Source organism: Triturus cristatus, chromosome 1_2 (genome assembly GCF_964204655.1).
Source record: "Triturus cristatus chromosome 1_2, aTriCri1.1, whole genome shotgun sequence".
NCBI lineage: Eukaryota > Metazoa > Chordata > Amphibia > Caudata > Salamandridae > Triturus > Triturus cristatus.
In genome coordinates this window covers 61,974,028-61,992,703 of record NC_140580.1, presented here as the reverse complement: position 1 = coordinate 61,992,703, position 18,676 = coordinate 61,974,028, and the positions used below count along the sequence as shown (strand labels likewise).

The window sequence follows — 18,676 nt, the reverse complement described above, 5'->3', positions numbered from 1 at the left end:
AATCACTGTGTACCATTCTGCGTCATGAGGAATCTGATATAAAATCACAGATGGATTCGGTACAATGGGACAACATGGTACAACAATTTTGTTTATCTTTCTCAGATCTTGCACTATTCTGAACTTCCCACTTGGCTTTTTCAGTCCCATTATCGGTGAATTACATGGACTACTCATTATTTCTCTCAAAATTCCTTGTTTTATAATTTTCTCAATCACAGGAGTAACTCCTTCGATTATTTCAGGGGTCAATTTATATTGTGGGACATTTGGATAACATATTCCTTCCTTTACAGTTATCTTTACTGGATCTACATTTCTCATCAATCCTACATCTTCTCCTGTGAAGTCCCAAACTTCTGCTTTTACTGATTGTTTCAATTCTTTTGGTAGTTCGTCAGGGTTGAATACAGCATAGGTTCCTGTAATCTCTTTTTCTTTATTTGCCAATGTCATTTTATACAACACATCATCATCTGGTGTTTCAAAGGCTATTCCATCTGGAGTACAAAATAAAGTGCAATTCATCTTGCACAATAAATCCCTACCTAACAAGTTCACAGGACTGGTATCGCACACTACAAATCTGTGCATTACAGAAAATTTCCCTATACTAACTTTCACTGGTTCTGTAAGATAAGTTTTAATCTGTCTGTTGTAGACCCCAACGACTTGGATCGTTTCATCCGAGAGAGGAAGATTCTTAACATCAGCTGATCTAACAGTTGATCGAGTAGCACCAGTATCAACTAGGAAAGTAATATTTTCATTATTAACTTTTCCATCTACAAATGGGCCTGTCTGGTCTACTTCTAGAGTTGCGCCAAGTACGCACTCTTCTTCCTCCCTTCGGCACCGTCAATAACCCTCTTCTGAATCGTTTTTATCGCGTTGCAGCCAATACTGTTCTTCGTTGTAGAATCCATTCTCCTTACTATACTTCTGGCAATTTTTGTTCTGTGGAAAAGGTGGTTTTGGCACCTGATTCTGTTGTGTTACACCCTGCTGTTGTCGTTGCTGTTGACCACTCACCTCATTCTGCACCTGTGGATTCAAGGATGAATTTTCATCATTAGTACTTGGTGGATTCTTACACTCGGATTTCCAATGCCCTATCCTACCGCAATTATGACACGGAAATTTCTTTTTAGCTTCCTCGATATTCCCTTTATTTTTCCCAGGATTAAATCTTGGTTTTGACCCTGCTTGTTCCACTAATTGTGCTTCCTGCCTCTCTGCTACTTTTACCTGTGCCCACATTGCCTTCTCTTTTAGTTTTCGCTGTTTTGCTTCAATTTCATCACTGAAACATTTAGCATGTCTCAATACTTCGTCTATTTTCTTGTTTTGCCAATCTACCATATGCTGTTTTATCATTTCACTAATTTCTGAACGAAGACCATATACAAACCTGTATACGAAATGACTCAAATCCTTGTCACTCAAATTCTCATCTCCACTGAATTGTTTAAAGGCTAAAATTAACCTCTCATAATAGGCATGTACTGATTCTTTGCTTTCTTGATGTGTTCTGTCAATTTTCACCCAATCTGTCTCCTTATGGGGTACTTTGTTCTTCATGAATGCCATAACCTGTTCGTATTTCTTCATTACCTCAGGGTCTGGAGCTCCTGTCTTTGGATCCCTTGGGTATTCCTGTGTCGGCCAATCTATTACTATTTTACATTCTGTCCATAAATCTGCTGGTATAATTATATCAAACAGGCTATTCAAATCAATCCACAATACTTTGGATAATTTCACAAATCTGTCCACCTGTCTATACCACTCGACAGGTTTTTCACGCAGTCGAGGGAAGTCATTAGTAAATGACAAAATATCCTGTCTAGTCCATGGGACATGCACATATCCTCCTCCTGGAATCTCTCTCATAGAGTATTCTGTCACAACCTTCTCTTTTTCTCTCATAGGATAGGCTGAAAACGTTTTGTCTGAAACTTCGTCTCGCTTAGGATACCATCTGCCCTTCCATTTGTCCACATCTCCCCATTTTCTCAACCAAATAATGATATCCTTGATCTGACCTATTCGTCCTGTGGTATTCATGTTTTCAATGTCTTTTTCAGTGAAATCTACTCGATAGGGTTTCTGTAAGGCTTTTACCTTTTCAATATCAATACCCATCTCATTTGCCACTTCTTCTAATCTTCCATGAAGATTTTTCGCTCTCCATGTTACGCTTTTGCACAGAAATAACAATTCCTCATCTTGGTACGTTTTTAACTTCTCTGTCGGAATGGTACCTACTATTAATTCTTCCAGAGGTTTAGAGAGTTCTTATTGGTCAATTTTGTCTTGCGAATACAGTTCTCAGGGTGTCAGATAATGAAGTCATCCAACTTGCTTATTCCGGCTTTTAAATCAAGCATTTTCCTTTCTTTTGTATTGGTTCCCGGAACGACCTTGGAGGGTACATGTTCTCCCGGGGTCAAGTCCAGGCCACTGTTGCTGGCAGTGGCGCATGCGCACTTCACCCAGAACCTCGTGTTGTCAGGACAGTCACGTTTAACATCTCGTTCAGCCATCTTGTCTAGGCCGAAATGGTCAACTTAAGCAAAAGAAACACAAAAACGTAATTAAACATAGAAATGGCTAATAAAATGATATCCCCTTGCTAATACCCATATGTGTGTGTATTTATCTAGCTGAAGCAACACTCAGAGTGGTTTATACTCACTGAATAAAGCACAAATCACAAATACATCACTTAAAGCAACATATAACATATAATATTCTAATTTTCTACTATTAATATGCGTACACTAGTTAATTCAAAATTAATATAGCCATGCAAAGTGCAATTCCCACGTGTAATTCGATTGTTAATAAAGTTGGTGAGTTATCACTTCAAACAGATTAATAATATTACAATTAATTGATTATTCCGATTAATATAAACATGCAAAATGGGGGGGGTATACAAAATTTTGTACTACCCGCTCCAGCAAGAACAGCCCCCAATCCTACGTGACTGGCGTCAACCGTAATGCAAGAGGCCAAATCCGGGTCATAAGGTTTTAGTGCACCGCTGTTAGCAAGAGAATTCTTTACACACTGCAAAGCAGACTCGCATTGACGTGACCACTCAAACGTTAAGCCTTTGCAAAGTAAGGAACTGATGGGCCTTAAAATAGTGGCATAGTTAGGGACAAACTTTGAATAAAATTCCAATAGACCAAGTAGAGACTTAACACCGCTCTTGTCAGACGGAGTTGGAGCTTGAGTAATGGCTTCGAGCAGCCCCTGTCATTGTTTGATCCCCTCACCTGAAATCAAGTGACCTAAGTATTCAATTTCTTAAGTGATAAACATGCATTTTTCGGGTTTAACAACAACACCATGATCCTTGAAGATTACTAGGACCTTTTCGAGCAAAGAATTATGAGTTGAGATATCTTTTGAATGTATCAACACATCGTCTTGGAAGACAAGCACACCCGTAATTCCACCGAACATATTCTGCATGACACGCTGAAAGACTGAAGCCGCAGAGGCAAGGCCAAAGGCTGTGATGGGACGAGATTCAGGTTCAAGTTCGATCTGATGGTATGCGCTTGCTAGATCCAACTTTGAAAAGAATCTAGACCCTCTGACGCTTGCTAATAGGTCACAAATTTTAGGTAACGGGTGAGAGTCGATCCAGATTTCCTTATTGAGAGATCTCAAGTCCACACAAACGCGAAGTTTCCCACATTTCTTGCGTGCGACAACCAAGGGTGAAAGCCAGAGAGAGGATTCAGTGGGCTCGATGATCCCTTGGACTTGAGTTCTCTGTCTAGATCGTCTCTCACACTGAAAGGTACACCTCTCATCTTATGCTTGATTGGGAGTGCTCCATCTTTCACTAAAATGTTGTGTTTGAACCATTTAATGGTTCCTAATCCCCCTCCAAAAACAGATGGAAAGCGTTTACTCCATTGGCACAAATGTTGATCATCAGATACAACGAGAATTTGTTCAGAAGTACCAGGTCTAAGGATCACCTTGATGGTACCATCCTAAAATATTAAGCCCCTTTACTGCAACGTACACTTTCCCAGTAATTTTCCTATTTTTAAAAACCAAAACATCTTAAAAAGAAACGAGGGGATCAATCTTCCGTCCCTCATATGAAACTGGCGAACGATCTAAAGGTTCAAGTGGTCTTTCTCCCCAGGTTTTATAAAAAAAGATCATGAGTTATCATCGTATTTTTTGCACCTAAATCGACGAGAAGATTGAGTGATTTCCCTCCCACAATAATTTCAGCAATGGGATCTACACATTCACTCGATTCATCAACACTGGACACCGATTCATGTGTTAAAGAAACAATAGATACAACTTCAGGGTCAGATTCTTGATCCAATTCTATAACACAAGAAACAGATCTTCTGGGATTTTTACGTTTCATGCAAACCTTTGCAAAGTGTCCAATCTTTTTACAGTAATTACATGTTACATTAGCTCCAGGACACTTTGCAACTTTAAGGTGCGGGGGGGGGGGGGGGGGTGTTCCCACAACGATAACACATTTGCTTAATGTATTGAGAATCTGATGTATTTTTCCCAGGGTTAGAATACTTAGGTGTATTGCCTCTTGAAGAAGATGATTTATTGTTGTTTTTTTTCCCTTTAACATTAGACAGAACAACATTAACAGGATCCGTAGATTTCTCTTCTAACTCCTTTAAAGATACTTGCGAAGTTTCAATGCTCTTGGCAATTTTAACAGTTTCATTTGCAAGAGTAAGAAACTTCTGACGAATCTGTTTATCCCTACAATGGCAAACAAATTGGTCACGGATCAATTGGTCTGCGAAGACCTCAAATTGGCAAACAGCAGCAAGCCTACGTAATGCAGGAATATAAGAGTCAACATCTTCGTTTTCAGACTGATGTCTTTTGAAAAATTTATGACGGAGAACCATTAAACTGGGTTGTTTGTCAAATCTGGTTTTTAGTTTTAAGATAGTATCTTGATAGTCATCAACAACATCGTCTGGTAAATGTACAATTTCAGGAAGATGTTTATAGATAGAGCGACCTTTAAAATCCCAGTGAATGGAGGAGCAACCATTTTTTGCGTTCATTGCTGAACCTTGACGCACCAATTGCTCCCAAATACATTTGGAAAGCATCAAACCAGATTTCCCATCTAACAAGCGGTTCTCCTGGAGATTCTAAGAAAGAAGGAGGAGGAGTTACAGATTGCATAATTGCGAAAAGATATAATTAAAGAAAAAAAAAATTATCTAGATGGCAAGAAATAAAGGATGAAGAAAAAAAAATAAGAAAGTGAAAAGTTATGTTTCAAAATAAAACATAAAATAAATCCAAAGTGTTATTCCAACCCTTTACCAAAAGGAATTTAGCATTAAAGAAGTTGGTATGTGAATCACCGTTGGGTATGTACAGATAAGTCACACAACAAAAAAAAATTGAAGAAAGGTGTGTGAATCACCGTGGTACGCTATATCAGGTATAGATTACAGCTGATTTTCTGCAATGGTGTGTGATTCACCGTCATTCACTATAACATATGGATTCAGCTTGTGAATATATATATTTTTTTTTATGAAGGTGTGTGTCTCACTGGAGAGTGGATCACAATATGAAACAATAAAACAATTATTTCAAAAGAAAGGTGTGCGAATCACCGTAGTTCGCTGTATCAGGTATGGATTTCTGTATCAGGCAGAGTTTCTGAAATGGTGTGTGAATCACCATAATTCACTATAGCCAATGAATTCAGCCTGTGAGTATATTTTTCCTTTAACAAACATGAAGGTGTGTGAATCACCATAGAGTGGATCGCATCATGATAAAATAAAGACGTGCCAATCGTCGAAATTGGCTGACTAGATCTGAGGAAAGTTGCAAATAGCAATTGTTACGGGCAGAGTAGAGAGAGGAGACGATTATTAAAGTCAGCTGACGGAACAGCAAATCAATTCCTAGATTACCAACGTAGAGCGCGTTCATTCCAAGCTTAGAGTGCTTTGATACATCGTACGCAGTCAGTCACGTCGGGTAGAGTTAGGCCTACTGTTGCGCTGGAATGTAGAAACACCGTTGCTTGGATACACTTGTGCGCATTGCTGGCATGCACGTATGGTCAGGCAAGTTTGGCAGAGTTTGGCCTACTGTTGCGTAGCAGTGGAAACAAAGCGTTGCTAGGTTACCAAACTGGATCGTAATGCGCATGCGCGAGAAAGATTAAACTTCTCAGGAAGCGCAAAACAAGTTTATTCCCAAAAAACGATGTTAACCAGGGTCCCAAAATTGAGGATAAGAGGTACGGGGTGACAAAAATAGAGCGACTTCAACTAAAGTTATTGTTCCTTTAAATAAAAGATGCTCGCTCCGTCCCGATTGTCGAGGGATCCATGACAGAGAAGTGCCGGTCTCGATCTTTTGCAACTGGAGGGTATCGGCGTGACGGATGAAGAAAAGGGAACAGTCTTACCACAAGATTGAAGCTGAATTCACCTCGAAATCCACAAAAGGTGAGTAGGGTTGCACGCAGGGTTGAGCGTGTTGCTGTGTAGCAGGACAGGATCGTCGCCAGAAAATGTAGTGATAAACTCGTAGTCAGCGGAGAGTTGAACTGGAATCTATTGTAGAAAAGCTACACACCTGATTAGAGAGCCAGCGCGAGAGACATCCAACTCCAACAACTCCCATTACCATTTGAATCACAGAATTCTACAACAAGGGAGCTAGGCAACACATTAACATTCTATGGGAAAATACAATAACCTGGAATAGTAAGATACTGTAGTAAAGAGGTACATAAGTAAATAGAGTATAACACATATTACTTATGGTTATTTTATTCTAAGTCTAACATGTATCTAGGTCACTGTATAAATAAGTAAATTTTCATCAAAACTATTTATCTACAATTAATTCACTATTTAATTACAAAACAAATTATTCATTATAAAAAAATGAGCTTAAATACAGCAACATTTGAAAGTCTGAGTTTAATAAATACAACCAAAAGCTACATATATTAACTTCCTTATACATACATACCTTCCAAGCACTTATGTATCTTTATAGTTATTATTTTACTTCTTATTCAGCATCTCCATTGCACCACCCTATATCTCACCCTATACCCTCTACCTCCACTCTCTGACTCACCCCAAACTTAATTTTACCACTCTCGCCAATGCATACCCTATTTCTCACCCTATACCTCTCTCAATATATCCTCTACCTCCACTCTCTGACTCACTCCAAACCAAATTATACTACTATGCGCCCCAAAATAACCCTTACTAGACTCATCCCTACTCTTCTCCTCTTGCATCATCTCAATCCTATTTTACTATTCGGATCTCCTAAACAAGCCTTTCTAAATGCTTCCCTCTGACTCGTCCCCCCTACACTTCCCCATTACTCATTCCAAACCTCCCCTTACTACTATGATCTCTCAAAAACACACTCTAGACCCTTCCTTCTTCTACTACTCCACCACTCAAATTAATTTTGTATTTCTCTATACTAACTCCACGCTAATCCTGTTTGGGTTCTGGAGTAGCGTGCTACCTGCCAAAAAGCACTCCAACACCTCATCAGGGGTTGCAAGTGCTATATAAATGCTTTATATATGCAAATCCATCTCCCGTCTATCCTGCCACTATCCTTTTTCAATCCAAATAACAAACTCACATCTCCACCGCTCAAATTAATTTCATATCTCCCTATGCTAATTCACCACTAATCCTTTTTGGGTTCCGGAGTAGCATGCTCCTCGCTGAAAAGGGCTTCGACGCCTCGCCATAGTAAGTGCTATATAAATGCAATTGCAATTACCATCATCACAAATATTACTTCTGCAGAGCCACCTTCTATTCTTTCAGCCTTGTCACTGTCACCAGGCACAACCAAGCATTTGATCACATGAGCCAGGTTTTCCAAGCACAAGATGTCTTGGTGTGCATGTTGCCATGTATAAGAATTTAACAGGACTCAGCATCATGATAGTTTCCCTTTATTCCCGGTGGTACATAACCAGGTTTCTGGTATGGAGAGCAAGGAGAGCATGGAGTTGTTGCTGTAAGCGTGGAGCATTGTGTTGCAGGCTGACTTCCATGACCTTTCTTCAGGCCCAGTTCCTTTACGATCATGTAAATAGTAATCTTGACCTCGTGAAACCTTCAACACTTATGCCGGACACAGCCCAGCATTTGCAATCAGGAACCAGGCTTTCCAAACATAAAGTCTTTGCTTATGCTTGCCATTATTATTCACAGAATTGGCCTATTTGCAAATGCAAAAAGGCTTTTCCTATGTATCAAACCCTATTTTACGATTCAGTAACCTGTTTCCGCATCACAAAATGGGTTTGCGATTCGTTATTTTGGAAGGGGAGTGTTTAGGGCGTCCCTCCCAAATATTGAATCACAGCAGCATATATGAATGTTTGGTAACCATGAATGCGGTCACAAAGCATTCACATTTTACCTCCAGCTTCAAGTAGACGGAAACCCATTTGTAAATGGGAAGGGGTCCCGAAGAGACACTTTCCGTTTGGGAATGGTGGCAAAAATGTTTTTAATATCAGGCAGGGGTCCCACAGACCCATTTTCCTTTGAGGAAAATAGGCTGCATTTAAAAAAAAAAGTATTTCTTTATTGAAAGGCAATCACGGACACGGTGGTCTGCTGAGGGTGTTGCAAATTGCGACCAACCTTATAAATGTTTATGAGGTTGGTCAATTTGCGACCCTCTGTGAATCGCTAAATGAAATTCTTGGAGTTTCATACATTAGGAATAGCGATTACCTAATTGGAATTTGCCGAAAACTGCAATTAAGAAATCGCTATTCTTAATGTTGATACCTGTGACCCAAAGATTTTATTAACCTCATCCTCAACCTCCCCATTGATTTCCACTGGTTGTGAGGGAAAGTCCAAATGTAAATGTGGATGGCATTGTTTGATCAGCGATACATGAATCATCTGATGTATTGTAGGTGTAGAAGGAGAGGTTAATCATACTGCCCCACAGTTAATGATTATATCAATTGAGTAATGATCAATAAATCTTAGTTTCAAACTGCGTGCAATCTTTTATCATAACTTCTTAGTGGATGGACACACTTTAGCTCCAATTTTGTATTGTGGGGAGGCTTGCTGTTTCAGTTAGCTAATCTTTGGAAAGATTTCTTTTTTAAATGATCTTGTGCTGTTTTTACCACAATAAGGATTAAGACCATGTGATACACCCCCAGGAAATCCAGTTTAATGGAAATTGTCCCTCCCGTCATCTGTACTGGGATTAAAGGTAGGGTATACCTATTTTTAATGGCCACTTAATTGATACTTCTGCAATCTATAAAGGTTTGTAATTCCCCTTCCATTTTGGGTACAAAGAAGAGGTGAGAAGAGGTAGGTGACCTTGACTGGCTGATAACTCTTAAAGCTCAGATTTCCTCTGGGTAATATTTTAAATGTTGTGTTAAAGGATTGAATTTGGCGTATATTCTATCACTATGGAATGAGAGCTCCTGGCTGGAGATCTATGCAACAGTGATAATCCCTATGAGGGGAAAACTTGCAAGCCTTTTTTTTGTTGAAAACATCATGAAATGTATGAGAGGAGGCAGGTACAGTAATTAGACAGCAAATTTTTGATTTGCGGTTCATATTGTTTTGACTTTTTACTGGGTACTCTTTCATCTCTTCTGTCAAAGGATATTGTATGCAGTAAATTACACAGAATCATATGGTTGACTGCTTAGCATATTCCTGAACCATAAAATTACCTATAGCTCCTGCATCTAACAATGCAGCTAATTCAGTCTTAGTACTCCTGGGGCCGTATTATACATATGGCGCATTGTCCTTGATTGCTCCTTTTAAAAGGTGCACCCGGAGCCATTAAGGAAAATGTGCCATATTAGGGTGAAAGCATTTCCTCCAGGACAGCCATGAACTGTGGCTGCTTTGAAGCCGCTCCATGTTTTCACAGTGCAAGCGGCACCCTCCTGTACTTTTATTTTTTATTTTTTATTTTTTTTATTTTATTTTTAAAATTTTTATACCAGATATAACAATACAGCACAGCATAGGGTTCAACTATTATTAATCAAAGAAAATATACAGTTCAATTATTATAAACAATATATATAGCTTCAATAAAGCCATTATCACAATTTCCTTTTGATAATATAGTCCAAGCAGTCAAATCATAACAAGCCAACATATTTACACCATTTGATCTTTCCATCTCCGTATTGGATCCCAGATTCTCAGACCCAGTTGCTTCCCCCTTCGGCCTTTCCGTTCGTAAATCCCTTTTTCTAAGTTATAGGCAAACAAAAGATTGGCCAGCCATTGATTCCTAGTGGGAGCAACTTTGTCACGCCAGGCTCTTGCTATTACCAACCGAAATACTGCCATAGCAACAAAAACAAACTCTTGACGAATAGCCTCACCCTCTGTTATTATTCCCAAAAGAACCACCGTGGGTGTAATTTTAATTTGAATACCTAGATGTCTTACTAGAAATCCCTCTACCTCCCTAATCAGTGTAGCAAGTTGAGAACAAGTAGCAAAAATGTGGATTATATCCGCCTGTGAGTGATTACACCGTGGGCAGGCTGTCCCTAGGGTGCCGCCCCATTGTGCAATTCTGGCTGGTGTATAATACAAACAATAAATAGTTTTATAATGCTGTGATTGTAATGGTGCCGAACATAAAACCGTATGACCCAGGGCCAGTGATTCCTGAAACCAAGCAGCTTCAATGCCCAACTTCGTAGCCCACTTAATACCATATTTAACAAGATCATCTTTCTTAGCAGTGAGAAGGCATGCATAGAAACTACGTATATTACAGTCTCCCCCCTTCTCGATCATATCCAGTATTTCATTGTTTTTAAACCCTATAAACCCTCCTCGCTTGGTATTCAAAAAACTTCTGACCTGTAGATATTTGAAAAAACTCCTACTGTCTATTTGAAATTTGGTTACTAAATCCGCAAATTGCACAATTCCCTCCAGCCCAACTATATCCCCTATCCTTCTGATCCCATTGTGTTCCCAAGATGCAAAGATCGAATCTGCAAATATATCTCCTGGCCAGGATTTATTCTTAAACAAACGAGTATATCTATTATATCTACCCATCCCAGATATTTTCAATAAAGCTGTCCAGATATTAACAGCAGCAATGACTGTCTTGAACCTTGTTCTTTTAAAGTATGCGAAATCCGTGCAATTTAAAAAACAGTTAAATGTTGCGGCGGATGATGGGCAAGATGGCCGCTGGTGGTATGCAGTGAGCAGTTGCATCCCACTCCTCCTCCTGATTACAGCAGAAGATGTGGTGATTCCTCTCAGACTACGGGATGAAAACTGAGCATCGCTTAGTAGGAACTGACCTCAAAACCACTTGGGCTTTCTATAAAAGGTTTGCCGAACTTCCGTGGAGGATAATTCGATTTTTGTTGGCGGGATCTTCGAAAGCGGCAGCTTTTACCTTGGGGCGGTATAATATGCCTCCACGCATCATTAAAGGGGGCGAGGCAGCTAAAGATATTAAAGACACTAAAGATAATAATTTGAAAGAACGGCCGAACCGGGATAAACAGGAGCCAAAGACTGCATCTTCACGACCCAGCAACGCACTTACCACGAAAAAATCTACTGGAAAGAAAGCTGGTGGGGTCCAAGGCGCTGGCGGGCTCCAAGGGAATCCCAATGGGACGACTGTCCAGTTCGATCCACGAGAGTCAAGAAATCTGCGATCCGATAATGCAGGTGGAAGAGAGATGCAACTGAGGCAGCCTTCAGTATCCGAGAGCTTCCCGGTGATGAGTACAGGCCACCTGGAAAGAGGAAACGCCGGTAAGCAAGCCAAAGCGAGCAGTGCTGAGGCGCAGAATCCCCGCGAAACGGGGGTTGCTAGGCAACTAGACCAAGCGCCGGCATTGGAACAGGCGCCCTCGGCTGTGTGTAGCCTAGTCGGGGTTGAGCCGGCAGAGCCTCAATGCTCGGAAACTTTCAACTCGGGCTCAGAAGCACTAGCGGCGGAGGATAATCCTAAAGAGAGGCAGCCTCAATGTTTGGAAACTTTCAACTCGGGCTCAGATGCGCCAGTGGCAGAGGATAATCCTAAAGGGAGGCAGCCTTCGGAGAATGATGAGGCTCGCGGAAAAAGTCACGGTGAGTCGGGGGCTAAACAAGTCAATAGGCAGGAGGCAGGCACCGAATCTGAGAACTCCCTGGAAGGGAATACTTCAGCATCCTCGCTGATTTTGGAGCCTGCCGGTGGGTGTGCTTCACCTGACTATTTTATTTCGCTTAATGAGGATTCAGAGCCCTTAACTCATAGTGACGACAGCTTTGATGAGTCTTCTGCCTCAGAAGCTAGTTCTGCCCCTCAAAAATGTACTCTAAAGAAACGTAGATCTCGTAGGAAGCCGAACTCCCTAGAAAGCCCACCTAACCCTACGAAGAGACTATCATGGAACTACTCAGCTACCTCACAGCCATACCAGGAGGTTAATAATATGGCTTCCCCCTCTGGAGGGGAGGAACTACCTCAATCTAAAACTCAAGAAACCTCAATGGATCTACTACTCAGTACCCTCAAAAGTATGCAGAATGAGGCAAGGGCCGAAGCTCGGAGATCGAGGCAAGGGCTCAACAAAATTCATAATTCACTAAGGAAAATGAATAAGCTGTATGAGGAGGCCTCTGAGAGAATTACACATGTGGAAGAAAGAACGGGGAGGCTTGAAGACGAGCTAAGCAGTTTACGGAAAATGAAGGAAGAGCAAAGTAAGGTATCCGAAGACATGCAGTGGAAGCTGGAGGACTACGAAAATAGGCAGCGCCGTAATAATATAAGACTTCTGGGGGTTGAAGAGGGGATTGAAGGCCAAGATGCAAGGATGTTTGTTGTCAATCTGCTTAAGGGCGCATTTCCAGAGCTCTCTGCATGGCAATGGGAAACAGAAATCCAGAGAGCCCATCGATTTCCTTTGGCTCCCAGGCGTAATTCGCTACAGGACACGAGACCTAGAGCTATTCTGTTATTTGTGGGTAACTTCCTACTAAGACAACAGATATTGGACAGAGCTAAACCGGATTCTAAGCGTACCTTTAATGGGATTACTTTTTTCGCAAGGCCTGATTTTTGTCATGTCACCGTAGAAAGAAGATGGAGGCTGAGGCAATTGATAACACCAATACAAGCCTTAGGCTCACAAGCCTTCCTGCTGTATCCAGCTAAATTAAAAATAAGGCCAGATCAAAATGTTTTTTTCGGAAATAAAAGCAAAAGAGTACATGGTTGAGGTACTGGGGTACAAAGACAGGGGGGATCACTAAAGGAGGGGAGAAAGATGGATTGGGAATGTCAGGATTGTCATAATGGGAGGAGGAGGCGACAACTGCACACCTAAGCGATCACACATAGGTCATGGTTGACCTATTTGCCTGTAGGGGGGGGAGGGGGGAGAGGGGGGGCACAGGTTGGAGGGCGGGGGCAGGGGCTCAGGGGGAGGGGGGGACATGTAAAACACAGCTTTTTTGGATTTTTTGAGCACAGTATAGGTTGTTATATCTTTGGTGTATCTATCCTGTTAGTCGTACTGTTAAAAGTAACTTATGGAGTACGCTAATGACGTGTAAAATAGCTTCAATTAATATATGTGGCCTCAATGATGCTCAAAAAAGACTACGAGTATCCTCTTTATTGAAAGCAATGAACTTGGACCTAGTATGTCTCCAGGAGACGCATATAGAGGGGGCTAGGGGATTTCTCCTTGAACAACTGGGGTTCTCCCTACTGGCTAATACTAAACAGGGGACTAAAACGAGGGGAGTAGCGGTTCTGGGCAGAATTAGGGACACGATATTAATCAGAAAAAAAGAAGATCAGTGGGGTAGGTGGGTGTTATTGGAAATTGTATTTAGAGGGGAGAAGTTCACGTTGGCTTCAGTTTATGGTTCCACTGAAGATGATCCTGAAATGCTCCAGTTCTTGGATACAGAATTGGCTCTGTGGCCTGAACCGATCATTTGCTGTGGGGATTTTAATATTCACTCTCAGGTTGGGGCTACGGGATACACTGGCAGAAAGAAAAAATCTTATAGGGCATTAGAGGATCTTTTAGAGCACAACTCATTGATTGACCTGTGGGCCGCTGCTTATCCCTTTATAGATGGCAGTACTTTTTTTTTCTGCTCCTCATAGAGTTTTGGTTAGATTAGACTATTTTTTTATATCTAACTCATTGCTTAATAGGTCACAAATAGAGAAGTATCCTCGGATCGCATCCGACCATAACCCCCTAATCCTAATTATTAAAATGGGTTGTCAGCGGGGGAAGTTCTCCGCTTGGACTTTCGAAAGGACTCTTCTAAGGGAGGAAGCCTACATTCTTCATATGAATTCCTGGATTAAGAATTTCTGGGAATTTAATAGGGGGACGGTAGACTCTGGGATTGAATGGGACACCTTTAAGGCGGGCATACGGGGAGAGACGTTGAGCTACTCATTGCACAAACAGAAAAAGGAGAGGGCAAGGTATAATGAATTAATAATGGAAATAACCAAAGCGGAAGAAGAACTACATTTAGCAATACAGGCTCAAAGGTCTGTCGAGCAGCAGAGTTTAAAATTAATTAGTTTAAAGGCGAGGGTCAGTGAGAGTATTGCTAGCAAGGCAGCTGCTAGATATTTAATAAAGAGAGAGGACGCCTACGAGATGAGCGAAAGAGTGGGGCACCTTTTGGCTATTCGCTCTAGACAAAAAGCTTCAGCGGCTGAGATCAAAAAGATTACAGATGCTCAGTGTAATACGATTACGGACCCAGATGGCGTAAGAGAAGTGTTTAGGCAGCTTTACGTAGATCTCTACAGATTAGATAAGGATTTAGATTCAGGCCAGATTTCAAATTATCTTGATAATATTCAGCCAACGCTCCTATCTGAGGAAGATAGGGAGCAGCTAGAAGGACCAATCAATTTGGAAGAAATGGTGGGTGCACTCAATGATCTTCCTCCTGGTAAAGCCACGGGCCCGGATATGATCCCAGTCCAATTTTATAGAGTATTTAAGGACATATTAGGCGATATACTTCTATCTACTATGCTTCAGGCGCAGAAAGGAGCCTCTATTCCTAATTCATGGGGAGGAGCCGATATTATTGTTATTTTGAAAAAAGGCAAAAACCCTTCGGCATTTTCATCATATAGACCCATTACTCTAATGAACTCAGACGTTAAAATCTATTCTAAAGTGCTGGCAAAGAGATTGGCAACCATAATCGAGTCCCTCGTTAGCCCTATACAGCATGGCTTTATTCCGGGAAAGGGTACGACTCAGCATATTAGGCAGGTACTTACGCTCTTTGACGCCGTGGAGATCCCAGGAGACCCTATGGCAGTGTTGTTTTTGGACGCCGAAAAGGCATTTGATAGGGTCTCTTGGGAGTTCTTATGGTCTGTCTTGAGGTGGTTTGGGTTTGGTGAGAAATACATTAGAGCCATCCAGACCTTATATAATAAACCCTCGGCCAGAATTAGAGTTAACAGCGGCCATTCAGCTATAGTGCAAATAGAAAGGGGGACTAGACAAGGGTGCCCTTCTTCCCCCCTCTTATTTGCGTTGTATATGGATCCCCTTCTGCATAGACTTGTTGCCAATGTTAATATCCCACCGGTAACAGTTAATAATTTGCATATCAAGGCACAGGCATATGCGGACGACGTTGCAATCATTACAGCTAACCCTACTCTTGCTATGAGTGCAGTAGAATTAGAAGCCCGGGATTTTGGCCAGGTGTCAGGGTATAGCCTCAATAAAACAAAAACACAGATAGTAAAAAACTCATATGTCATATGTAATGATAACAGGGTAATTAGATCGGCAGTTTACCTAGGTATTGAAGTATCGGCAGATCTGGAGAATGTAGTTGAGCAGAATATAACTCCTTTAATGGCGAGAGTAAAACTAGATCTTGGTAGAATGAATAATCTGCATCGTTCTTTATTAGGACGCACAAATGTTATCAAAATGATTGTACTGCCCAAATTTTTATACCTATTTTGTGCAATACCCCTGTTTTTTGGTGCAAAATGGTTTCAGGCTTTGGAACTGGTATTAAATAGATTTATTTGGGCCCATGGAAAGACTAGGAGAGCGTACAGATTTATGACTCTTCCAAGGGCTAGAGGTGGGTGGGGTGCCCCTAACTTTAGGCTATACTATCTAGCTACTGCACTGCAATATATGCAGGGATTAATTGGTGGCGGGGAGCATCCTAGAATCTCCAAAACGTCAACTGAGGTTTATTCTATAGTTTTGGGGGCGGAGGCGGAGAACCCTCCTGTACTTTTAAAGGGGATAAGAGATCCACTTGCAGATGGGTGCAGTAAGTGACTGCACCCACCTGCAAGGTGATGTCTCGGGGTCCATGGGACACCCTTTCTCCCCCTCCAGAGGACTGCAATCAGGGGTACCTTTCCACCTTTTAGGTGGTGCACTTTCAGCGCGCCTCCTGATAGTTTCTGTGCCTCTATATTACGGCCCCTGGTATTTGTAACTGAACTGGTATATTCAGATGTGCTACGGTAAGTTGCAAAGTGTTACCAATCATTGCTGAATCCCACAAAAACGCCTTCCTCAAGAAACTGGTCTCCTGATATCTCAAGGTGACTAGCTTTCCAACTCCTCTAAGCCTTCATGTCCCTTCCTCAACGCTGCTTGTGTTTTGCCTGATGGTTTTAAAACTGGATTTATCCCTTTGGCCTTACAATCCTTAACGAAGTGACCACTGTACTCACAAGACAAGCATAATTAATATTTTCCTTTCTTTCAGTGTTCCTCATTGGACAGGGGCATCCTAAACCCATCAATTTGCATATGTTTGACCTGATCTGTGTTCTTATTTGTGTCATCTGAGCTTCATTTATTTGCTTTAACTGTTACTATCTTTGGATCACTTTTTATTTTGTGTATGCTTCTTTCAGATAACCAATGATTCAAATTAACTGTCAATTCAATAAGTTCTTCACACGTGTCCATCTAATTTACTTCCTATACTAAAGCATTCATGAGTATTCTTCATAATCTGGTTAAGGAGATATATTTTTTCTGGCCAATCATTTTCAATCACTCACCTATTAACAGTGGTAATATAGGTTAACAGATCTTGAAACCCCTGTTTCAAGGGTTATTAATTCCTTCCAATGGCATTTGTCCTCCTATCAGTTTCCTTATTTTTCTGCAAAATATAACAAAATTACATAAAACAGGATTACTACTTTCAGTAATTTGGATAGAGGAATTTATGGAATTTCCACCCAAAGTAACGCAAACCAAGTGCTGTTTTAGATTGGATGTCAGGAAATGCGGTTGACTCACACATGAAGTGCAGCTTAAATTGACCTAAAAACACTTGTTTGTGTCCTCTGTTCGATGCAAAGGAATAATCGAATGTTGCAATATCTGGATCTGCGTAGTTTGGCCCACAGCTACTTGAGTTAAGTTTGAAGGAATGCCCTACGATGACTGAAAGCAGAAGTGACAACATGAAGTGGTGCACGATTTTGATTTGCTCGAGGGTGCAGATCCCATGATTTTAATAGTGGCCATCACTCTATTAGTGTCCATTGCTCTGGTCGGAATGGTATGTGGAAAAGACAATCTGTCACAAATGTTTAGTTAAACTAGTTTGTCACTAACCTGGGTACTTGGCTTACCAGGAGCAATGGATGCCCAACTTCTCAAACAGTGTGCAGACCTAGTCTCAGTTAATTTTAGACTTAACTCAGAGGCTGTGCACAAGGGAAAAAGGGGTCCTGGATTGGGGGAGAGAGTTAAGGTCTACCAGTGCTGGTTTCTTCACTTATTGTATTATGTTTCTTTTTGCTCACCAACCTTCTGAATGGGGTGACCTATAACTGAAAAGTATTATTTGTTTAGCAATCAGTTTATTAAAACTTAAATCTAACTTTACTTGTACATGCTTTTACGCAGCTTGGACAACATTTTCAATTATTGTATTTACTGTTTCTGTTTTTTCCAGTTGTTATTAAGAAATTCTCTGGAAATAATTATTCTCTACAAATTCACATCATTTTAATTAACTCCCCATGCAGAGAAAAACATGTTTTAGATGTACTTTCACTTTGATAATGCATTTCACCTGATTGTGCAAAATGCCTTTGTAATGGAATGGTTTTCACTTATCTGATTTATTCATGCCTCTTCTCTTTCCTTCCTCTTCAGGAACTTGGATCGTGGATGCAAGATTTTTCTGCACTGCTGATGATTCTTTGTAATCTCCTTGAGACATTTGATTGCCTAGCATAGCATATTTGTATATTTAGAAAGCACAGTAAATACAAGTATTGGTTCAGAAAGGTCTCAATAAACATTGGTACAATCTAATCGCTAAGCTCTTTATTTTCTACACTGTGGCATCGTCACAAATGTTACTTTTTGTAGAGCTACCTTCCATGCCCTCAGAATCCACACTCTTTTCAGACACAAACCATGCATTGAATCTCCCCAACCAAACCTTTAAGTCGTAAGAATCTCCCCAACCAAACCTTCCAGGCATAAGATATGCATGGCATAAGAATTTTGCTATTAACAGGGTGTTTAACGAGATTCACGATCATTACACCTGGGCCCTAT

The 18,676-nt window shown here is 40.8% G+C and overlaps 1 long non-coding RNA gene across 1 annotated transcript in view; it reads left to right on the top strand.

Annotated features, from left to right (window-relative positions):
• LOC146866788 (uncharacterized) overlaps positions 1-18,399 on the top strand; it is a 252,048-nt gene extending 233,649 nt beyond the window's left edge. The window contains exon 3 of the long non-coding RNA XR_014960590.1: positions 18,266-18,399. This is a non-coding gene — a long non-coding RNA (uncharacterized LOC146866788). The remainder of the gene's footprint in view (positions 1-18,265) is intronic.
• Positions 18,400-18,676: the final 277 nt, after the last annotated feature.